This window comes from Ictidomys tridecemlineatus, unplaced genomic scaffold (assembly GCF_052094955.1).
Source record: "Ictidomys tridecemlineatus isolate mIctTri1 unplaced genomic scaffold, mIctTri1.hap1 Scaffold_215, whole genome shotgun sequence".
Classification (NCBI taxonomy): Eukaryota; Metazoa; Chordata; class Mammalia; order Rodentia; family Sciuridae; genus Ictidomys; species Ictidomys tridecemlineatus.
In genome coordinates this window covers 269,818-284,473 of record NW_027521854.1, presented here as the reverse complement: position 1 = coordinate 284,473, position 14,656 = coordinate 269,818, and the positions used below count along the sequence as shown (strand labels likewise).

The following is a 14,656-nucleotide window of genomic DNA, read 5'->3' as shown; positions in this document are numbered from 1 at the left end:
CTTTACTTCACTGGAAGGAAGTAAAATGAAACAAGCAAACAAAAGAGCCATCCTACCTAGTCTTGGAGGAAAAGAGGTTAAAGGGGCCATGATAAGTTCCACATAGGTTAAATTCACCAGGAAATATTCTTCTAGTTCAGGTGTATCATCCTACAAAAATTACATCCATTACATTCCTTTAATTATGCTTTCAAAAGAATTACAAATCAAAAGCTATTTTTAAGTTGTCTTACAAATATATATGCATCAAAGTATACAGAAAGTATCAAAATGAAATTGCAGCAGAAAATGTCAAAATTGGAAAAAAATAAAAGTATTAAACTTATACCTAGCTGTATAGGTTGAACAGTATGAAACCACTTAATAATATATTTTCAGCCTAGACCTACATAATACACAAACCAATTATATAAATATATAAACCTGGTTATTTTAAATGTAACATGAACAAAACATTTTAAATTTCATAATATCCAATGTTTAGAATGAGGGATAGAATGATATCATTATAATACACACACACACACACACACACACACACACACACACATTACATATATGCTTTGCAATGAAAGAGATCTTCAAAATTCTATAATTTTAGGTAAGTTGCTTAAATATTAAGGCTCCAATTCTATCATATTTATAATGGAAGAAATAATAGCTACTTTGGGGTGAGATTGTAATAATAATTTAAAATAGTGTTTGTGGAGTACATAATCTACAGACAATACTTTTTAAGTGATAGTTATTATTATTAATCATTAGACCACATAATACCAATGAAAAACAAGGCTGGTGCCCAAAAAGTAAAGATAAGCAAAATCCATGTCAGGAGGATCCAGCCAACCACTAACAGTTAAACACTGTGTAACTATTGCTTTTGTTTATCAAACCTGCAGTGTTTAAATCTAGTGCTACTCAAAGAGCAGAAAATGTTGTAAAGAGCTAGAGAGAAAGAAAAGTGAAACTGAAAACCCAGGTTTAAAAATTTAGACTATAGGGGGAAGAAAAGAATGGCTATATATTTTCTGTTTTTAAAACTGACATAACTAAGTTATAATCCACTTACTTAAATTCAGTTACATTAACAGATGAGACATTTGAAAGATGACTTGCCTGTGATTTTTGTCAAATCCTGTGTTACCTGTTACATACTGATATAATATTACCTTTTATTTTATAGATTTGGAATTCTCATAATGCTACCTTAGCTCATAGTGCCACAGAAATCAATAAAAGCTACTCACTTCAGATGGCTTATCCTACTTTTAAATTAATAAAAATAAAAGACCCTGAGAGAATAGAAGCTCTTAAAAATGAATATTCAAAATATGAAATCAATTCCTACTATTTATATTATGTTTGATTCAAGATAAAAAAGAAATGTTAACTTTCAGTTTATGAAGAGTTAAAACAAAACAGAACAACACTTACAACAAAAGCAAAATAGTAAATCCTAAAATGACCTGTAATATTTTAGGCATCTCCTATCCCTGTCTTTGGTCCATATCCCCTGCCATTACCCATTCTGCTCTAGCAACCTGGACTCTTTGCTCTTCATAGGGTACCTGCACCTGTTCCTTTTGCCTTAAATACTTTTTTCTAGATGTACTTATGTCTTATTTTCTTCAATTTTGGTTTCTGTTCAAATTTTATCTAAATAAAATGGTAACTTCTCCCTTCCATACCTCTAGACCCAGACTCCACTTTCTTCCTCTCTGTTGACCCCATTGAAACTATAAGGCACCCATACGGACTAATACATGTGCTTATTATTTGCTTTCTTTATTATAATTGAAACTCATGAGGGAAAGAAAAAAGTCATTTACTCATGGTTATATCCACATTATCTTGAAAAATGGTTGGCACATACTGGCACTAATTATGTATTTGCTGAAATGCTTGTTGGATAAATTTAATCTCAATTCTAGATCACTCCTTGGCTAATATTTACATTATTCCTCGGAATAATGAACCAATCTAATTAATCATGAAGGCAGAAAATAACTATCTGCAGACTTTAGCCTGGAATACGTTGCATAGGTTAGCTGTTTACAAATGTACCCTGAGACATATTTGCTTAGATTTTTGAGTATTAGTTTTCCCAATGACAATAAAATCAATATTTCTACATTTCAGGTTGTTTTGGAATTAAATGAGATGATATATGTAAAGATGCCTAATTTAGTGCCTTACAAATTATAGGAGCTTCATAAAATTAATTCATGCATCTACATTTCCAGTCAGAGATTGAATCAAGTACATTGAGACAAATACAATCTAGAAAATCTATACAAATATTAATAAAAATCTACCACTTTTTGGTAACTTTTTGGGTAAGAATGGAAAGAGAGAGAAAATAAAATTAAAAAAAAATGATGTTTATCTTAATCCAAAGATCTCATAATTTAGTTGGAAGAAGAATGCATAGTTTATACTAACTTAAACCAGTATAGAAAAATAGTACAGAATCAGAAAACATTAGTTTGGATTCTAACTTCAATAATTACTTGCTGGGTTATTCTTTTCCATATATTTTTTCCCTGACTTTATTTTATGAACCATAAAATGTAGCTGTCAATAATAATAATACAATCAGCAAAGTCGGGGATGTTAAATGAAGATGAATTGTTGGGAAATTTTGGGTAAATTGCAAAATTATCTATAAATAATATTAATATTTGTGAGAAATGTCAAGCATCTGTACTCTCCTGGCATTTCTTTCACTCTATGTCAATACTTATCTCACTTGATAACACTATTTGTATGAGTCCCCTTAGTGCAGTGGGAGTTCCATAAGAAGAAGCATTGTTTTATTCATTTTAGTTTTATGATGTCTGTTTAATAAATGTTGAAGGGAGAAAGAAAAGTAAAGAGAATGAATAAATGCTAATAATAGAGATATAGCATAATGTAGGGAATAATAAATGTCAGCTTGCTTGGAGGGATAGAAATAGAGAAGACCACTCAGGGGTGGCATATTCAACTTAAGTCTTGCAAGTTGAATTAGAGTTTGACAGGCAGAGGATAAAAAGAACATTATAGGTGCTGTAAAGGTTCTGCAACTGGACTCAAGGGATAGGGTTTTGGGGACTCATAAACTGATTATATAATTTTATGTGTTTATGCATTTGCTCTCAAGGTCACAGACCACAGTTTGCACTTTAGGCTCAAAGTTGTCAGTGCCACAATAAAAAGATAAGAAATACTGCAGATGAAGGAAGCCAGGTAAGGTTGTGTATGCTTATAGTTTCAGCTACTCTGGAGGATGAGGCAGGGGGATCAAAAGTCTAGGCCTGCCTGAGAAATTTCAGTGAGGACCCTGTCTAAAAAAATGAAAAGAAAAGACCACTTCAATTGAGAGAAGATGAGCAAATATGTCATAACATATTTAGGGAGCAAATAGAGTTGTATTGTCACTGAACAGTGCTCACTCTGCACTTTAAAATCTGGAAAATCAGAAATTAATATTTGCTTCAGAAAAATAAGAAATAGAACTTTTTTATTCTTCCAAACTAAATGCTTACTAGCTTTTACAAATGCAAAGGCTTTATCTGTTACTAAATACTATTTAAATATAGTCTTGAGGGAAGGAAGATCAAAATCTAGTCGTTCATTCAAAACTGTCCATTTTATCGATTCACAACTCTTTGAAGTCTTCTTGATTCTCTGGTTCTCACTTATTCTTTGTAGAATTTTAGCCTTTGATTGTTTCCAACTGAGCCCTGGCCTTGTTCCATATAGTAGAGAACAGCTGGTTGCCTATGGTAAACCCAGCAGTAAATGCCAAGCTAAAGACAGGATATAGAACACAGTGTTTGAAGAAAAAGTTAGATCTTCATTTGAACGATGTTGAAATTGTTCCTGCAGTTTAAGATGACACTGATTCCTAAGATGATTGCAATTCACAATGGCTTTGCTTTTTATTTGTTTTGTTTTTCTTAAAGCCAAACACCACTTATATTTCTCCCTTATATAATCTGTTCAATTATTAGCAATTATGAAATCCACCATACATCTTATAGGTATGCTATCTACCTTTCATGGGAAGGTCCCTCTGAACAGCAGTATGCTGAGTCATATGCTGTAGTCATTAGACTCCTTACATAAACTTGGACTTGGAAAAGGACACATTTCAGGAAAATCAGGATTTACATTTCCAGTAATGTTTTCATGGATTTGAATTTATAATTCATTTGTTTGCTAAATTAGGAGAGAAGCTTCACATGTAACCTCATACAAGTTTCATCTATAAAAACATGTCTTGTCTGGTGCCTCTCTGTTGAATGAATGAAGATACACCCCTGTATAGAGATTAAAAAAAAGAGAGAAATAAATAATACATGCAGTGATGATAACTCTGCACATTTTGACAGCAGTTTACAAAGTACTTTCACAGTATGACCTACTGGAAAGAAAAAATTGAATTTGGATTCAGAGAAATCTGTGTTTGCTTAGTGGATCTAGAGTTCACTACCAAAGTAATAAAATCAGTTTCTTTGTAATCGTCAGGGTTATTGCCTCATAAAGAGGATCATCTACCAACTAGATCATCTTTCAGAATTGATGGGAGGATTGATTAGAATTAAATGAGACAAGGAAAGGGAAGGCATTGGCAAACTCAGTGCCCTGCTGTGGTTGATCAGCATCACATCACATCCTTTCTTGAATGTTGCACAAAGGAATGTAATTTCTCACGTAATAAAGATGGAAGTAAAAAGGCTTTGTATTTTTATCCTATCATAAGTAAATATTAAATATGCAAATACAATTTTCATACACTTTATTAAAAGAGGTATTATGAGGAGAAAATAAGATGAAATTTTTGGTAGGATAGTTTACAGAGAAGATAAATTAGCTAACTGGGGAGAAAATGAAGATATGCTATAAGAGTTCAAAATTATTTAGAGGTTAAGACCTGGAATCACAGAAAAAGTAACCTTAACTTCATCTCTGAGTTTCTGAATTATCTTTTTTTTTAACTAGTGAAATCTAGATCCAATAATCAAGCACAGATTTCTCTAAATCCAAATATCACTTGATTTTCCTAGAAAAAACAAGAGTAAGAACTAGTGAGAAAGTAGATTACACTTTCAATCCACAAATATCTAAAAGTTTAGAAAAAGCTATCTAGTTGTCAAAATTTATGAGAGGCAAACTAGTATTCTAATTTACTGTTTAGGTATGCTTATTGTCTAAGTTTGAGTTAAATAATTTAAAATATAGATGTTAAGAAATGGGGAAGAATAAAGAAAAAGGGAATGTGGTTGATTTATAAAAGATGTAAGAGTTATATTGCTGGAAAAAAAACTTGTTCAAAATTTGGGAACAAGGCAAGAATGACTGCATGTCTTTTCACTGCCTAACAGGCCTTGTAGGAACTACTTAATTTTCTAGGTGTCTGTCCCTTTGATTGGGGAACATATTCTGGAAAGCAACATGCTAATTTATTATTTTTTAAGTAAGATAGAAATACAAATTATTTCTGTCCTAAAGCAAAGACAATTCCAAGGTATATGATTTTACTGCCTTATTGGAGTATAACTTAACAAAATGCTTTTAATATGATTTTTCCAGCTGAGTCTAAAAGTCTCTGTGCTTTAGATGCACTTTGAGTCATGCTATGGATTCTTCTATTTATGAATTAAACCACTGTGACTTATTCTGTTTTTGTATCTCACATTTTTAGCTTTTAAAAAAATTAACACTTTGGCATTTTATTAATTAACATGATCTGTATCTGTATGTTCTTTTCCCCAAATTTAAGAAAACAACAATAGGTAGATGTGGTGGTGCATGATTCTAATCTAACTACATAGAAACTGAGGCAGGAGAATTACAAAATCAACCCTAGCCTCAACAATGTATCAAGACCGTGTCTCAAAGGATTAAAAAAAAAGTCGGAGGAAGCAACTCAGTGGTAAAGTATCTCTGGGTTCAATCTCCAGTACCAAAACAAAACAAAAACAGATTGGACAATTCTCTGAGTTTTATAGAATTCAGTCTATATTTTGCATTTATACAATTATTTTTCTAACTTTTTTCACTCTGATCTTATCAACCTAATGATAAGCAGTAGCATTATTAACTAACTAAGTGAAGTAGGGAAGATAAAAGTTTGATGATATTACATTTTAAATGTCACAAAGGATATCTCCATTAGAAAAGATATTAGAGTTTTTGATAAGATGGTGCATAATAAAATCTAGTCTCCTTCCCCAAATCCCTACTCAGGAAATATTAAATATTTAAAAGGGGCTGTATACAAACTGATATAATAAAGGATTTTTTAATAAAGCAGAGAAACTTTTGAATTTAAAGAATGTTGTTTCTCAGTTAGTGCTAAGGGTATGGATAGCAAGAGGGATAAAAAGGGCAGAAAAGTGTCAGGAAAATCAGACAGGTAATAACTTTGGAGGGAAAAGAAAGGAAGAAATAGACATTGGTAATGGTTCAGGTTGGTAAATGTATTAAGGTTTTGCTGAGAAACAAAATGAATATGGTTTGTGTGTATGCGTGTAGAGTGAGACAGAGACAGAGACAAAGAGAGAGATTCAGAAAGGGAGAGAGGAAGAGAATGAGCAGGAAATAGATTTTTTTAAAAGAAATTGGCTCATGATTGTGGGGTTAGCAAGTCCAAACTCTGCAGGACAGAAAACAGGCTGGAGACGTCGGGAAAAATTTCATGATGTAGCTTGCATCTGAAGATATTCTGAAGGTGAATTCTTTCTTCAGGGACCTCAGGTTTTTTTTTCTTAAGAACTTCAGTGGAATGGATGAGGCCCGTCCATGTTATGGAGGGCAATCTGCTATATTCAAGGTTTGTAGATTTAAATGTCAGTGACCTAACCAAGTTGACACATGAAGTTATCCATCACTATGAGTTTAAGAAATCCATAAAGAAAACTACACATAAAAATTGTTCTTAGATTCTGGCTTCTGAATCAGCATGTAGGGAGCCTGAAAAGTCATTTCTCTAGTTCAACAATTTTCCTTGATACATTAAAGAACTGAGATTACAGAGCAAACAGCACCAATAGTGGAAGAGACCAACAGATGGATGCAGAGCTCAAAGCTTAGTAGAGCCAAAACCTAAAGCAGAATACCATAGGAACCTGGGCCTGGGCAGGAAAATGTAATACATAATTGCCCATTTGCTGTTGGCTCAGGGAGGACAAGATTAAGAGATAAAAGCACAGAAAATGGCCAGTCTTAAGAGGTCATCAAAATTTTGTGAGTTTTACCTCCAGAAGCCTTATCATGTAATCCAAGTCAGGACAGGAGAAAATATCTTTGTGTGCTTCTGTGAGTATGTAGCCATTTTTAAATACATCTGGAGTAATTTTCCTTAACAAGATCAAATCTTCAAAGAAACTATTTTACCAGAGCCAAACCTTCAGAGTTTTAATAGAGATTAAGTGGTCTGGGGAAAGGAAAATACCAAACCCCAGCCAGCCGCAGTCTTCCTGTGTCCCCTAGAAGGGTAAAAAATGAGGCAACTGAGAAGCACTTTGAAGGTCACAGTCTAGGACACAGGCTCACTAAAGATGAGGCCCTAGGAAGGACTGCAGAATGCTTTCTCTCCCCTTCACCCCTCAACCGACATCAAAACTACTCCTATATAAAATCAGGTGAATACAATTGGGAAAAGTATGCTCATAGGATATTAAAAAAAATTCTAGAGAAACCCCAAAGAAAAAGGACCAGAGGGAAGTTCAGCCTCTGATATCTACAAACACAACCTAATCCCTAGCAGGAACATCTCAAAGGAAAGGCCTATTTATCTCAGTTGTTTTTATTCAGTGCATTATGTTTGGCCTGCAAAGAAACAAAGCAAAATAAAAACAAGACTTACTAAAATAACAAAATCACAGTTTAAAGAGACAGAGCATGCATCTGAATAAGACTTCTACATGGCAGAGATGTTGGAATTATCACACTGGGATTTTTCCTTTAGCTTAATTGATATAAAAATGACAAGTGTTGCATATATTTAGGGTACAAAACTGAACGATTTGATATACCTAAACATTAAGAAATGTTTAGCACAATTGTATTAACACACCTATCACTTCATACCATTATATTTTTGTGCATTTGGTGATAAGATCTATATTCAGCCAAATTTAAGTATATAACACAATATTATTAGCTATAGTCACCATGCTGTACATTAAGATCTCTAGAACTCAGTCATGTTATGACTGAAATTTGCTATCATTGAACAGCATCTCACCATTTTTCTCATTCCACTATTCTACTTTTCTTTTCTATGAGTTTTTGAATTCTACACATAAGTGAAATCATATATTTGTCTTCCTATGTCTGACTTATTTTACTCAGTATAATTTCTTCAAGTTTCATATATCTTGTAAAAATGGCAGGATTTCTTTTTTTCTGGCTCAGTAATATTCAAGTGTGTGTATATGCATGTGTGTGTATTTATCCATCAATTAATCAGCAGACACATTTACTGATACTTGTTATGCCTTGATTTGTTTTTTTTTTTTTGACTAACAGCTGTGTTAGTCAGTTTTTTATTACTGTGACAAAATACCCAACAAGATCAACTTAAAGGAGGAAATGTCTACCTCACGGTTTCAGAGATTTCAGTTCACAGTTGACTGGCTTCAAGGCAGAAACATCTCGGCACAAGAATGTGGAGGAAACCTGTTCACCATATGGTGGCTGCAAACCAGAGAGAAAGACAGTGGTGGGGAGGGAGAGGGGCCAGAGACAAAATATATTCTTCTAGGATATGCTCACAGTGATCTCTTTCACAGACCTCCAACTAGGCCTCCCCTAGTGTTTCCACTACTTCCCAATAAATAATCCATTCAATCACATTTCCCTGAATGGATTAATCCACTATTTATATCATATGCCTCATGATTCAATTTATTCCCCAAAATCTCACTTTTGAACATTGCTGCAATTGAGACATAGAGTCAACATGGGAGCCTCTGAAGGACATTCTAGATATAAACCATAACAACTGCATACACTGGGAGTTTAAAACAACTATGATTAATATGAGGGTGCTAAAGGAAAAAGTGGGAAATATGCAAGAACAAATACATGCTAGGAACACAAGGATGGAAGTGCTAAGAAAGAAGCGAAAGGAAAAGCTAGAAAACAAAACCTAGTAATAGATGCCTTTGATGGACTCATCAATAGACTGGATACAAGAGAGGGAAGAATCATGAGACTAAAGCAGTGTCAATAAAATTGTAAATAATCATAATTGAGGAAATATAAAAGTAGAATATATATTTCACATCAACTGAATAAAATCCAATATATGAAGAATAAAACAAAAAAAGTAAATAAGGGTTATAAAAATATAAAAAAATATAGTACAAATGAGTGCTAATTACATATATATTACTTAAGTTTACAATGAACATATTATCAGATAGACAAACTTTTATTAAATTATTCAGAAATCCTAACTAAAAGAAACTTAAAATATATATGGAAAGTTTAAAAAAATCAATGTTAAAAATACAAGTAATTGAATCTTGAATAATTGAATTTTAAAATGTAGAAAAGATAGTGTCTTAAATAAATGGTACTGGCATAATGGAATGGCCATAATGCAGAAGACTGCATTTGAACTTTTCTTTTCACACTATATAAGTCAACTCAAAGGGATCAAAAACTTTAACCTAAGATGGACGTCAAACTCTGAAACAAATAGGGGAGAACTCTTCAAAATATTGGAACAGGTTATCATTTCCTGGAAAAGCACAGGAAACCAAAGCAGAACTAGACAACTGGGATTGATTTAGACTTAAAGCTTCTGTACATCAAAGGAAACAACCAAAAGAGTGGAGAAATAGCCTATAGAATGGGAGAAACATATTTGCCAACAATTCATCTGACAGACGGTTAAGTTCCAGAATATATAAAGAACTTAAAAAACTCATCAAGACAAAACAAAAGACAATTAAAAATGGATGCGGAGGAAAGGGAGCTTTTATTCACTGTTGGTTGAAATGTAACTTGGTACAGCCACTATGGAAAACAGTATGGAGATTCCACAAAAATACTAAAATAGAAGTACCATATGATCTAGTTATCCCACTTCCGGGTATATATCCAAAGAAAATACAGCCAGCATACAAAAGAGGTACCTTTATGCCTACATTTTTTGCAGCATTATTTAAACAAGCTAAGGTTTGTAATCAGCCTAGTGCCCATCAACATATGAATGTATAAAGAAATATGGTAAATATTCATGTTGGAATATTATTATTCAGCCATAATGAATTATTGAATTCTGTCATTTGCAGCACAGTGGATGAAACTGGAGGACATCATATAAGGAAAAGAAGCCAGACATGGAAAGACATTTTCTCTCTCTTATGTGGAAACGAACCACAACAAACAAACAAACATAGACCTGAAAGGGGAATAGTGGTTAATAGGGATTAGGATGGGTGTTGAGGTGGGGGTAAGGGTGGAGAAAATGCATGTGAATATGAGTAATGTGTATACATTATGGAAATGTCACAGTAAATTCTATTACTATGTACAATTAATGCCTATTAATAAAAATAGATACGAAAAGAAATGATACAATAAATAAAATCATTTGTACTTTTGATAGCAGTTAAAATTTAATAAAGGTATACAGTAATTTTTCAAAATGCAATGTAAATTTACTAAAACTTATAGTAATCCTGAAAAAAAAGTATTTCTTACCCTATTAGATGTGACTACCTATCTCAAAGTGACTGTAATGAAACCAACAGGGTCCTGGAAGAGAGACTGACAAATATTCTGTTCAGATATAATGAAAAGCTAGAGATAGGTGGAACCTCTCAACAGTATAAAGAAGAAGAAATTGTTTAAGAGATAATGTTAGAGATAAAATGCCAAAAGTAATTTAAAAATATATATAGGATAGTATCCTTGTGACCTTAAGATGGGAGAGGAAAATGTCTTAAAAATCACAAAAGTACAAACCATAAGGCAAAGAATACATCCAAAATAAGAATGTTTTCCCATTATAGGATGACAGGAACAAAGTTACAAATCTGGGAGAACAGATTTCACCATGTAAAGCACTTGTGAAATAAGAATCTAGAATATTTAAGGAAATTCATATAAAGAAGAAAATGGTGGAAAATTCCATAAAAATAGGTAAACTGTAAAAAGGGCCTTCAGTGGTTTTTCTCTTCCACTAGTACTCTAAGAATTGCAAGTTGAAGTACTAATGAAGCACCATTTTATACCCATCCCATCAAGAGGGACAAAGAGAGAGTTTGCATATTTGCAAAGACAGGCATATCACTTATTATTCAATCTGATAAACCACAAAGAGAGTGATATTAAATGACATACTATTATATATAGGGTTTTGATCTAACGCAACTGCAGGCAATGATTAATCAGTCAATAAGAAGCTACAGTTGGTTTCTGCCTCTATGTGGACATGAAGAGAAGGCAGTCAGGAAGGGAAGATGGATTTCTATGTAAAGGAGTGCAAGAATTAATTGAAACCTCAGGAATGGAACAAACTGGAAAATGTTTTGATCTCATATGGCCCCCAAACCTCTGACTTTGATGCTGCTGAGAATGCACCTGACTCAGGAATCAAGGGGCTAAAGAAGGACATCTGGGAGCTGGAGGAACTGTGGACCAGTTGTTTCCCCCACAGCCCCCACAGAGACAGATTGCAATCCACAGCAGTGTGGGAGAGATGCAGCAGTGTCTGGTTCCATTTCCCTGACCTTGGGAGCATCAGATAGTATGGCTTCTGTGGTTCTTGTGCTTCTCCCAAATCATGCAAATAGTCTTTTGTGACCTACATCAAGCCAGAACAGTGCAGGAAGAAATTCTGGGAAATACAATTCTACCTTAGCTAAGATGATCCAATATATCTCCCCACAGGCCACTCCTTGCCTACTTGGCATTCATATGCATCTCTTTTAAATGTAGTTATTTTAATTCCTAAATAATGACAACAGAAAATTCATGCCCTTGCCAAATAAAATGCAATTATCCTTCTTACACCTAAAATATGCAACCCTCCCCTTAACAGAGGTCACACTCTCCCTTACCTGTCTTCCGGTGATATTCATTTGTCTTTAAGCTGAGTCACATTCCCCTTTAATAACTTATAATTTAAATAACAAGATATAATGTTAACTATCATTAACATATTTCAAATAGAGAAGGAAAAAAGCATACTGGTTGTCTCTTCAGTCAGTCATATGGACATAACTGGTATTTATTTTACCTGTGCTATCTACTATTTTCCTTTAGTAAGCAACTTGGCTAGTTTTAGTTCCTTGCTTGATGGAATAACAAAACCTTCATTCTTGGAGATTATGAGTCATTAATAGTTCCTCTTACATTAGGTTTGTTGCAGTTTACCATTGACTTTAATCACAAGGTCATGTGAGTAATGAAAGTGATTCAGGGGATCTCCTGCATTCCAGATAATGCTCATTATTATCCTCATTTTTAGCAACCCCGTCTCCCTAGGTATTCTGGATCAATTACCCCAGAAGGACATTTAAGGTGTCCATTTACCTGACACCAAAACTGAGTATTCAGAAGGCCATTCCAATGTTCTTTTATACCAGAAGCTTCAGATGATGGGGAATGTGAAAAGATCAGAAAACTCCATGACTTTGAGTTCCTCATCTCACTTTACCTGGTAGCTGTTGGTTGTTTTGGGTTGAATCAATGCTGTGTGGGAAAAAACAAACAAACAAACAAAAGACAAAATAACAGTAAAAAAGGCATTCCATAAATTTATGTCTAATAGTTTGGGCAGAAACATTATGGGAACAAAAGGCAAATACATATCCAGAGTGAGTATCTCTTCCAGTAAGGTCAAAAGCTTTCACATTTCTTGACAGAACTGGTCCTACATAATCAATCTGATGGCAGGTGAGTGACTGATTTCCCAAGAACTGGTGCCTTAGTAGGGAATTATACTTGGATTTTGTTGTCAGCATATTGAACACATCACAGCAGCTGAAGATAATCAGCCTAGATATGGAAGTCTGTGTTGCAAAATCCCCATCTTTGTCAACAAATCACTGTACCTTGAGTGTCAGGTAAGGACAGATTAGATGGAAACTCACTGACAGATGTCCACAGAATGGGCGATTCCATTCACCTTATTAGTTTTTGCTTAAATTTATTTTTAATGATCATTTACAATGGCATAAATATCTTCAAACTCTGTGACCATCTGCATACATCTTTCTACAATCTTTTTACCAATTTCCCCATGTATATATTCCATGTTTCTGACAATTAGCCAAATCATTAGCCACTGCCAACCACTCTAACTGAAAGGGTAAAGTTTCTAAGCTGGAAAGCTTGAATGTAAAAGATTAGGTATTATTAAGTTCCTCTGTTACACCCAGAACCTGAAATTCCTGAGATAGTTAAAACAACGCCCTACTGGCCATTTAGCCTAGGGCCCTGTTCAGTTCGTCACAGGGCCTGAACCAATCAGTTTGAATGTGTAACCCGCTTACGAATGACCAATCACCCCCCCCCCCCCCCCCCCGCGCGCGCGAATGTGCCAATCATGTCTCAGAGTTGTTGTTCAATTTCCCCCGCGCCTCATGATGATTTGTTCTGATGTATGCAAAGCCCACGGCCCCCTCCAAAAAGTGTACTTAAGCTCTGCTTGACCTTTGCTCTGGGCTCTGGGCTGCTCTCCCTCCTTGAGTGAGCACAGAGTCCCAGCGCACTGGAATGGATCCCCAATAAATATCCCCTTTTGCCAATTGCATGGAGTCAGTCTCTTGGGTGGTCTCTCCCTCCGACGTTTCGCCAGACCCTTATATAACATCTAGGCAAAATACAAAAGCAAGTTCATTGTTCAATATTATGTCTATAATTTCAAGTTTGATCTATCAAATCAAGTTAGAGTGATCAAAATACCCCCCAAAATAATTTTAAGGATATTGAAAAACTTATTCTGAAGATGAAAGACTCATAACAGACAAATTAATACTAGAGAAAAACAAAGTCAGACAACTAATATTACCTGATTTAAAGACACAATTACAAATCCACATTAATCAAAACACCATGGCATTGGTGAAAGAATAAGCAAATAATCTTTTTTAATAAGTGATGATAAAACAAATGGGTATTCACATACACACACACAAACACAAAAATGAAAAGTAAATCTTGGACCTGACATAATATTTCACAAAAACATTAATTCAAAGTGGTTCACAGTACTAAATATAAAATTAAAAAACTTCTGAAAGATAACATACAAGAAAGTCTAGGTAACCTTGAATTTGCTGATATTTTTAGATATAACACCAAAAAGCACAATCCATAAAAAATTGATAAATTGGATTTTAGTAAATTTAAACAACTTCTGGTATAGCTGTTGCCTAGCATGTGTGAAGTTCTGAATTCAATAATAAGCACTGCAAAACAAAACAAGAAGATTTTGATTTTACAAAAGACATAAAGAGAAACCAAAGCCTAGGAGAAAATCTTTGGAAAAACAGATATCTGATAAAGAATGAGTCCACAAACGCAAAAATAACTCTTAAAACACAATGTTAAGGACAAAAAGGCAAAGTATCTGTACAGACATCTCAACAAAAAAGATATCCATACAGCAAAGCATTAAGTATATGAAAAGGTGCTCAATATA

The 14,656-nt window shown here is 34.0% G+C and overlaps 1 long non-coding RNA gene across 1 annotated transcript; it reads right to left on the bottom strand.

Annotated features, from left to right (window-relative positions):
- Window positions 1–56: 56 nt before the first annotated feature.
- LOC144373035 (uncharacterized) lies at window positions 57–13,804 on the bottom strand. The gene is made up of 3 exons (XR_013432834.1): window positions 13,666–13,804; window positions 12,544–12,702; window positions 57–150 (listed from the first exon to the last, which is right to left on the bottom strand). It is a non-coding gene; the product is annotated as an uncharacterized LOC144373035 (long non-coding RNA).
- Window positions 13,805–14,656: the final 852 nt, after the last annotated feature.